Source organism: Mirounga leonina, unplaced genomic scaffold (assembly GCF_011800145.1).
Source record: "Mirounga leonina isolate KUSES-001 unplaced genomic scaffold, KU_Mleo_1.0 Mir_127, whole genome shotgun sequence".
NCBI lineage: Eukaryota > Metazoa > Chordata > Mammalia > Carnivora > Phocidae > Mirounga > Mirounga leonina.
The window spans coordinates 73,846,951-73,856,452 of record NW_023270316.1 but is presented as its reverse complement, the minus strand read 5'-3'; the positions used below and the strand labels follow the sequence as shown (position 1 = coordinate 73,856,452).

The 9,502-nt window shown below is 45.9% G+C and overlaps 1 pseudogene; it reads right to left on the bottom strand.

Annotated features, from left to right (window-relative positions):
• Positions 1 to 201: 201 nt before the first annotated feature.
• LOC118009196 lies at positions 202 to 759 on the bottom strand (annotated as a pseudogene).
• Between the last annotated feature and the right edge of the window lie 8,743 nt (positions 760 to 9,502).

Genomic DNA, 9,502 nt, shown 5'->3' with positions numbered 1-9,502 from the left:
CAGTGTATTGTACATAATCTGAAAGTAATAAATGATTCAGGTGGTGATTTCTTATTATTCACTATTATTCCATTAACTAACTAATGTAGCAGGCCAGCCCTGGGGCTCTTTTGGAGCCTTGTCACAGAAATGTTCAGCTCTTCTCAGGCTCGGATCAATTGGCAAGAATTGACAGAAACTGGTAACAAAGAGTGTCCTTTCTTATGCATCATCTTTTGTGAGGCTAAAACTTGAATCTTGAGTTTGTAGGATTTCTCGCAAATCCTTGATTTCCTATTTACGTTGAAAATTCTTTTCCTATTCATGCAACCCTGATGCTCACCAATCTCAGTGGCTTTCCTCATTACTGCTGCTATTTCCATTACCTGGTCAGCATGGGATCATAATATCTTAAGAGTGATGCTCATTAAATTTCATTATTATACCAAGGTCATCCTTCTGGTTAGCCATTAGCAACCCAAACATTTGCTCTCAGCACTTGCTCATGGTAAGTCCGAAAGCCTACTGATGTTCCTCCAGGGATGTATGAAGTTCTTTGTGCTCTTGCTGCCAGTCTCCATCTGATCTCTGCTGTGCCTTCACCAATATCTTGAGTCTTCATTCAGTTCTTGAATTTCTTCCTAATACTGCTTCATTACTTCCACTCCCCTTGAGAGCCATGGTTTGCTCATAAAGAGATTTTGCTGCTTTGTCATAGTCTCTTGATCTTTCAGCAAGAGTCATAGCATCAGCAAAGGTCTTCTCCAACGTACAACTCATTTTCTGGTCTCCATTCTTTGCAGCTAAAATGGTTTGTTGGAGGACAACATGATCTCCTTAACCCCCAAAGGTGCAGGGACAGCCAGCATGAATCCTTTCAATGAGGGAAAAGTAAGATGCCAAGAGGAACCATGTCCAAGACTTGCAGTGGGGCTGGCTACCTAGCCCCTTCCTGAATCCCATCACCGTTCTTCTGTGTCCCCTCTCTTTAGCCTGGCATTCTTTTGCTCAGGAATATGCATGATATGGGCTCTCTCCCCATAGTTAAGGTGGTTAGTGATACCCCCAATGAAACAATTAAATGAAATGCTCATCCCTAACTGAAAACAAGATGACTCCTCCCTGAAGCAGATCTGTCTTTCTTTAGCATGGGCCTGCTTTTCTATTGTGCATGAGGGCACATTAACACATCCCCACTATCTAGTGAGCTTAGAAACCTTGGCTGTGCTGAGGGAGTATTCATGGAGTATCCTAGTTATACGATGTCCCTCAGGCAAAACTCCTAGGCAACCCTCCATCTTTAGAGCTTCCCTCTCAGACCACGAGGGCCTTAAGCAAAGATGAACCAGGAAGCCAGCTGCCCCATATCCCCCAGCCTCAGGTGGAAGGCTCTGGAGGGCTTTCAGCATTTTTGACAGTGTTTCAGATATGGGGCTGCCTTAGGCTGTGGAGTGTAAAATTCTTCTTGACAGGCTGAAGCTCTGCATGCAGGCACTGTCATGAGTTTTGTGATATGTGAGGACATACCAAATGGGACATCCTTTGCACTCGCTCTAGACAAATACTTAGATTGGAGCACTAGGAATTGATTTTCCTCCCTCCAGCTTCCATTAAACTGTAAATATTCTTCACACCGGATGCTGATAAGGTGGCTTAGAGTGCTCCTAAGAGAACCAAATACATTAAGACTTTATCCCCTGTCCCTAAATCAGCATTTCTCAACATGGGGCCACAGATCATCTTTGTCACATAGTCACCTGGGGAGTTTGCTAGTTTGTTAGACACACCTCTTCCAGGTTCCATCTAAAAACATTAGTGCCAGGGCACCTGGATGGCTCAGTTATTTAAGTGTCTATCTTCGGTTCAGGTCATGATCCTGGGGTCCTGGGATTGAGCCCGCATCAGGCTCCCTGCTCAGCAGGGGTCTGCTTCTCACTCTCCCTATGTCCCTCCCTTCCGTTTGTGTGCTCTCTCTCTCAAATAAATAAATAAAATCTTAGAAATGACAACAACAACATTAGTGCCTTCCAGTCTTCAGGCCCAGAGGTGGGGAGTTTGCAAACTTATTTTGCACATGAGTTTAAGAACTGTATGAGCTGAGCTGAAGCCTGGTCCCCACAATTCTAAACCCTGGGGCATCCAACTGTCGCTCACTTTCCAAGGATATGTCATGAAAAAGACTAATGGATGCAAATCTCATCATAATGAAGAAATAAATTAGGTGATTATTCAATTTTTTCCACCACAGGACTGCTTTAAGTTACCTGTGGGACATTTTAGTAGGATTTTGTTTAGGAAATCTAATTCCTGTTTTAAGAACCTACAAATTGAGTCATTTGTTACCCCTTCTTTGCATAGCTACCATGCACCATTCACTTCCATCTCACTCCTGGCCCAGTATGTGACATGCGCAATTACCTTCCCCCGCTAAGCTAGCGGTTCTCAACAGTGGCTGCACATCAGAACCACCACAGGATCTTTTAAAAATACCAATGCCCAGCTCACAAACCAGACCAACTGCATCTGAATTTCTGTGGGGTAGGACCCAACTACCAGTATTTTTAAAGCTGTTCAAGCAATTCCAGTGGACAAGCAAACTTGAAACACAGTTCTGAGGGAACGTTGAACCCATTTTCATAGACTCCAAGCCCACCCACATTTGGGTCAGTGGTCCTGCCTCCACATTCTTCCCTGTCTGTGGGAATGCACTCTCCCATGACTCCATCCATCTCCTGGGCTCCATCACTCCAAGGAAAGACTGACATTGTCCCCATGCATGCTTGCAGACCCTCCACCACCAGTAAAGTTGCACCATTTGGCTCCTTGCTAAGATCCACCTGTTCTGTTGCCCAGGCTGCCAGTTTGCTGCCTAGGGCTGCCATCCCTCTCTTGCTCAGCCTTGCCTTCTGCCCTGACACAACCGAGCCACACAGCTCCTCCATTCGAGTGCAACTTTAAAGCCCACCACTTCCGGAACACATACTCATCTTCATTAACCACTGAGGTCAGTTCACCTCCCTGGCCAATGCCTGAAGTGTTGATGGCACTGTGGGCAAGGGAAGAGAGAGGCAAGATAAACTCTTTAAACCTCAGTTTCCTAGTCTGCAAAATAAGAATAATAATACACAACTCCTAGGCTCTGAGAGCCAATGGACAAGGCTGCCTGCTTTCAGGGTGACCTTGGATGTCTTCTGGGCCCATCTGTGGGCCAAGGGCAAGTCTAGAGCATCCTGGGGAATGAGAAAGATTGTGTCAGAGGTTGGTACTTCTGACGTCCTATTCCAGAACCATGCCCTGGGCCCCCAGGTTATCTTCCAGTCTACTTGGAGCCTGGCCCCCACATCTGCTGTGTCAGGGAGTCCAAGCAACAGGCTGCCATGCTTCACTGGCTAGCTCCAAGCTGAGGGGGGCAGGGGAGGCGGTGAGGAGAGTCAGGGCCAGATCAAGCCTGGTCTACAGGACATATTTGGCAAAAATATGCTATTATTCTGTCCACAAGGTCAAGACTGGTCCTCCTTGGGGTATTTGCCCTCCCCCCAACTTCCACAGCTCCACCTACATTACTGGCCACGTCATTGTCCCTACCCTGGCAGAACTTCTCGGTTGCCCTCTGCATCTCCTTGCAGACTCTGCTGCTGCCACAATCCTCCAGGAGCCACACTACCTCCTGTGCAAATAATAAAACCACCCAGCAGGGTAGATGTGAGGGTTAAATAGACAATACATGGAAAAGGACTTCTCATTCTAACAAACTGTGGTACCAATGTTAGGTGTATGGTTGCCAAGGAGAAAACCACATTCTTCCACTAAATGTCATTCTGGGCAGCTGTAGAACTATCCCAGGACTGTGGCTTCTCCCTCTCTGACCATCTTCCTGGGTGTGACTCCCAGCTTTAAGCTCTCTCTGTGACCTTGACCATGCATTGCATGTTTCTTGAGAACCAGTTTCTTCATTTGAAATATGAGAACCATTCAGAGTTGTTGTAAATATTACAAATGTCATTATGATTCCAGATTAGAAATAACATCACGTATGTGTGAAACATCTGGCTTATCATACACACCTATCAAATCATGGCTTTTACTATTAATATTACTGTGACTGAAAGCCAGGAAGTGTGGGATCTCATTTTGGAAGAAAGATTTTGAGAAGGGGACTTCATTGGTGTTCAGTGACCCCCTTGAGGGGTAACTTTCCCCTCCCTCCACCTCACCTGAGCCCTCTGCTCCATGCCCACCCACTTCTGCACCCCAGTTGCCTGAGAGCTCTTGCACACACAATGACTAGTGTCCTGTTCTGGTCCTCCTTTTTGTAGGTGGGGAAGTGGGTCCCCTCTGTGCACAGGTGGCAGAGCCAAGACCTACACTCAGTAACGTCTGGCTCCAGACTCAAGGCCCATCCCTCTGCCCACCTAGCTCTCTCTGCAAGAGTTACATTTGGTAGCAGTTTTTGTGTTTTGTTTTGTTTTTATAAAATCATTATTATAGCCTCTTCTATCTATGCATCATAGAGGATAACACAATGGAAAGAGGAATGAGAAGCTGCCAAATCGTGATTCAGAGATGAGTTTGGTGGTCTCCTTATGTTGGTTCATTTCTGTTTCACTGAAGCCCTGTGTCTCCTGCCAAGGGACAGCCTGGAATGGATCCAGACTTGGCCTCAATCCCAGGTCTCTTATTCTTAGTATTCTTGATACCCAGGGTAATGGGTTTCTGTTTCCCAGGCAGAGTGGCCTCCTGGAGGTCTGGACATTAGCCCTTTATTTGGAGCTGAGATTTGATGTTTTCTCCCAGCACATCATGTCTCAGCATTCGCCTCATTGACTCACACTCCAGGGCTCCTGTTCCATTCGTCTGGGTCTGTTCTTATTAACTATCCCCTCCTGCCATCCCACCTGGCACTTTCTGGCTCACTGGGTGGTAGGAAATCGTACCAGGTAGTGGAGAAAATGACCTAAGGTTAAATTTGAAGAACCCTAAAAACTGGCAGATCCACCACCACCATCACAGAGTCAACGTTTAGTGGTGGCCCTTGTAGACATAGAAGAGGCACATCCCCAACTACAGGCCATCCAAAGGATGAAATGATGTGAGATTTTACCCTGCTTTCCCATTAAATTAGCCTGCCACAATTCCATGGATGTGGGCAGAAGACATGAGACTCTAGGGTCAGAGACGAAGGTCTTAATTACTCATAGCACATCAAGAAGCATGTTCCCCTGAACCACTCCCCCAAGTTCATGGGTCAGAGTGGAGCAGTCCAATGGGGGGTGAACACACAGTGGGTCTTTGTCACTATGCTTAGTTAGGAAACCGTCAATCCTATAAGAGGCTGCTGGCAAATCTGCCCAACCTTTGCCTTGGATGGAGACATTATCTTTATTATTCTGGTCAGGAAAATTCTGCTTTGTGTCCAGAGGGGGACATTTTTTCTACATTTCAAAGTTTACTACACAAACTTCCTTGAAAACTCATCCAGAGCCAAGGCCATCATTGCCTCTGCTAATAAGACACACAAAATGCAAAAGACCATGGAAAATTGTCTCCAAAAAGCTATAAAAACCTATAAATGAGAAGTTGCAAAGTGAGAAAGACTGCATTTTATCCAACTAGAAGGATAAGGGGCATTTCCAGTTGATTAAGGACACAAACTGTGATTTTCCCCCCAGAATTTCCTTTGTCTGATTCTATTTAACATTATGCCAGCAATCTGCATGAAGAGATTTCTTCATCACATGCCTGGGAAGAAAGACCGCCCAAAGGATGTTGGGTGCAAGGGGGCAATCAATCTGGCAGATGTAATTTTCTTGAAAGTGATCCAAAAGGCAGCTGATTCAGTTCAGGGGATGGAGAGCTGGCTAGAAAACTTACTGGGGCAGAGATCATTAAGGGGCCTCCTTCAGAGTTGCTCACCCAGGAAGGGAGGGATTGGCCATGAGTGCTCTTGCAGGGATGGAAACTTTGTTCCTTCTGTTCTGTGGAAAGTCTGGATTGGTGATGATAATGACCATGAGCTTGGTTCTTAGTTATTTGAACTCCTAGAGAGGTGTGAAATCCCAAGGAGAAAATAATCTGAAAGTCTTGCTTCTTTTGGCTTTGGGAAGCACTCTGTGACTCAGAAAATTCTTCCTTCTCCATAAGGAGGAGAGAGACCAACAGAGCAGCACGTTCCCTTCAAGTTCACAAGATTGTGTTCTTGGGTCTGTGTACCCAGCATTGTACCAGGATGTGCAAGATGCCACAGGACAAAAGTGGTGCACATCTCTGGAGCATCAACTTTCATCATTCATTCATTCATTCAATGGTGAATTTGTTCACTTGTTGAATAATCAATTTACTCAATTTGCCATATGCTAAGCATTTTCACTACATAGGTAATTTAAATTATAGTTTTATAGTAAATTAGCATAAGTGTTTTGAAGTGGGCTGAAAATTTCATGTTAAATTTTTTAAATATGCCTATAGACATTAAAAACATTTCCCACTAGTTCTTTCCTTGATTCATTTACCCAACAAAATGTTACCAAGGAACAACTATGCACCAGGCATGGTTCTAGGTGTATAAATAAATGAATAAGATAATTTTAGGAAAAGATAAGTCTTGTAAAGGAACTAAAACTGAACAAAGTATATACAGTGACTGGAGGAAGGGATGGCTAAATTAGATGAATGGTCAGGGAGGAGGTGATATTTGAGCTGAGATCTGAATGACAACAAGAAGCAACAAGATGTGAGATGACCTGCGGGTTGTGTTCCAGGCATAGAACACAGCAAATGCAAAGGTCCTGAGGTTTAAAGAGTTCAAAAGGTAGGAAGGAGACCAGTGTGTCTGGAAAGTCATGAGCAAGGAGGTGAAAGGCAAGAAGTGGCAACAGAAAGATAGAAAGAGACCAGCCTCTGCAGGCTTTTTAAAAAGCCATGGTGAAGAACCCCCAGGATGACAGAAAGCCTTGGGAAAGTTTTCAACAGTGGGGCTATTTGATCTGATTTATGCTTTAAATAGCAACCTTGGCGGTTGAAGGCGGTGAAGGTGGGAAACCTGTTGGAGGACTACTGTTGGTTTATATGCACTTCTCCCCTGGCATTAAAGGTACCTGGATGGAAAAGCTGAATGAGAAGCCCAGGCTTATGTGAATACTGGGGCACAAGTGAGAGAATGCCCCCAGGTTGCATCTGGAGTACACAGGGCAAAGACATCCTGAATGTAGATGAAGATATATGACAGAATCTTCAAAGTACACCATCAACATGCAGACCATCAAGTAGACAGCAACTGTTATGTCTGTAGCAACACGAAGCCAGGAATTGACCTTATAGAAAGAAAAAAGACAAGACTTACCCATCCACTTGCAAAGTTTTCCTCTCCCTATCATCCTCAAATTCAGAACCTCTGACAGGAAGCAACATTCTGACCTCACATGTACTTTTCCACTTGAATCCACCTGCCGAGCAACGTGGCAATTTGGAAGTAAGAGTTCGCAAAGAGGAGAAGGATGAACCAGCCAGCCACATCACTGCCAAATAACATTTACTAAAACCTACTGAGTGCACAGTATACAAGGAGATAGAAGAACTTGGCCCTGTGCTCCTGGAACTCACATCTGGATGGAGAGGCAGGACAGAGGCATCTGCAATACATATCACAGTCCTCAATCCTCCAAGCAATGGAGACTGAGTTTAGCACTCTTTATGGAGTAGCCAGGCAGGTGCAGTGCAGCTGAGGGTCAGGTTCAGGGTCAGGAACTGCCAGTTAGAGGAGCTGCCAGAGCCTGTCTGTCCCAAGAACACTGATCTCCACAAAGGTATTGGAGAAAACCCAGAGAAGCCTCCCAAGAGAGGATGCCCTGATGAGGAAGATTCCATCACCTCCTGCATGGCTGCTCAGGGCACAGTTTATAGCCCACCAGGCCAACCAAGCCAGGTCAAGACACAGGCCCAGCCTCCATCTGTGTCAACCACAGAACAATTTCATGCATTGTTCTCTCCCTAATTTGTTTCTCATTGTTCTCTCACTAATGAGTCCTTTCAAGCTTGTTAAAGGGCGTAAATTATTATTTTACTTTTTCAGGGAAATTGCACACAATTTAGTGAGTACTCTGTAGCATGCTCAGCATCCCTTACAACCTCCCTGGGCAGGAGACTAAATCACGCCAGGTTTCTGGGTCTGAAACACAGCCATCTCTCAGCTGAGTCTGCAGCAAAGGATGGAGAAGCCACCTGGCCCTCTCGAGTTCTCAACTGCTTGGTCACTGAATTAGTCACGATCTGTGGTTGCAAACAATAAAAGCCCACTCTGTTTAGTTTCTACAGAACAGGAATGGGTTGATTGAAAGCATATCAGATAACTCACAGAATTAAAGGGAAGTCTCAGAAAGAGGCCAGAACCAAGGGGCAGGAGCAGGTGGCTACAAGGACACCCAAATTCACACAGAGGGACAAATCTGGCAGGGATGCTGTGGCTCCTGCTGATGGATCAGAACCAATGTTACAGCCTCCACCACCAACCCTGGCATGAGGTCTGTGGGGTTTCCTACACCTCTACCTCACTCACTCCAGAAACAAAGTCCCAGTGGGAACATCTGGTTGACCAAGAGGGGTCATGTGTCTGTGTGGAAAGAATATCCCAAGCCCTGACTCCTGTGCCCCAAACATAGGATGGGCTTTGACACACTGAGCTATAGTCAAATTAACAAATGTCCACTAAAGTCACTGAATGCTCTGTGATATTAGTTGCTCTGAGTTTCAGGTTGGTCCTTGGTGAAGATACTTTTAATTGAAATAGCAACAAGTTTTGAAAATATAAACCAGTAAGAAACAATCTGAGTATAATATTAGAAGAAATTAGTGTGGGCATAAGTGACTTGAAATAGCACAGGCAGAAAGGTCTATTAGTGCTCTTGGCTGGAGGGATTTCCCATCAATCTGAGATGGAAAACAGCCATGGGTGGCGTGCCCCTCCACAACCAGGCCCTAGAAACTGAGCCACAAGAGATCCAGCCACATCAGTGGAGTATTCAAACATACATCTTTAGGGCGGAGCAAGATGGCGGAGGAGTAGGAGACCTGGATTTCGTTTCCTCTCAGGAATTCAGCTGGATAGGGATCAAACCATTCTGAACACCTACAAACTCAACAGGAGATCGAAGAAAAGAAGAGCAACAACTCTCTCATCGGAAAAGCGACCACTTTCTGGAAGGTAGGACGTGCGGAGTAGTGATACGAATCCCAGGCGATATTCGGGAGGATAGACGGCGGGGGAGGGGCCTCTGTCGGCCGCTTCTGGCAAGTGATAGAGCCGCGGAGCACAAAATCGGAACTTTTAGAAGTCTGCTCCGCTGAGGGACGTCACTCTGGTGGCTAAGCGGGGGGTGGAACCCTCCGGGACAGTGTGGTCTCAGGACCCTCGGGGTCACAGAAAGACCGGGGGTGCCTGAGTGTGGCAGAGCTCCCAGGTATCGGAGCAGGGAAGCCGGCTGCAGAGGCGGAGCCCAGGCGCGGGCTCTCAGCTCGGGGTGGCCATAAA